A 752-nucleotide genomic window follows, 5' to 3' on the forward strand; every position below is an offset into this window, starting at 1 on the left:
TCTCAGCTGCGGCATTTACAGATAAAAGGTTCGTACCTAGTTAGGTGCATGTAAGATATTCTTAATGCCTCTATTTTCTGACTGACCTTTAAGCTTCATGCTGAGGTTACCTGATCCACTTGCTTAAAGGGTTGAATATTTGGCGTCTGCTTTAAAACGATTTTCCAATTCTTGGAAATCATGTAGTGGCTGACGATCAGGCGTCATGTGTGTCAAAGCTCCAGATTCGGTATACCAGTCACTCTTATGTACTTTAGTGGTCAGTGCAGCTAGTAAATTCCATTTCTTATTTTTATATTTATTGTAATTTTTGAAATTACTTACGTGTATCTTGGATTGTGATCCTTTGCATTGACGAGTTGTATGACCTTTTTCACTACAAACATAACATGTGGGGTTCTCTTTATGCGTATTTTTGACGTATTGCTTCCAACTTACAAATGCGGTTCCTCTCGTCATTGAACTTGGCTTCCACTTGACCCTTCCTCTAGCAGCTTATTTTTGGCTATATCACTGGTTATGTCTCCTCCCGAACTGTCTATGGCCATTACCATACGTTTGTGTTCGGATGGCAAGCCAGCCAGAATAGTTACAGCAAGCAGCTTGTCTTCAATCGGATTTCCTATGTCAGCAAGTTCTTGGGATAGGGAAATTGTCTCTGAAACGTACCCGTTCATGCCGTTAAAACCGTTGTAGTAAATTTGGTGGAGCGCTTGCATGGGATTAAGTATGCGAGCCAGTCCTTTATCTTC

This window comes from Eufriesea mexicana, unplaced genomic scaffold (assembly GCF_001483705.2).
Source record: "Eufriesea mexicana isolate 0111107269 unplaced genomic scaffold, ASM148370v2 scaffold13930, whole genome shotgun sequence".
Taxonomy (NCBI): domain Eukaryota; kingdom Metazoa; phylum Arthropoda; class Insecta; order Hymenoptera; family Apidae; genus Eufriesea; species Eufriesea mexicana.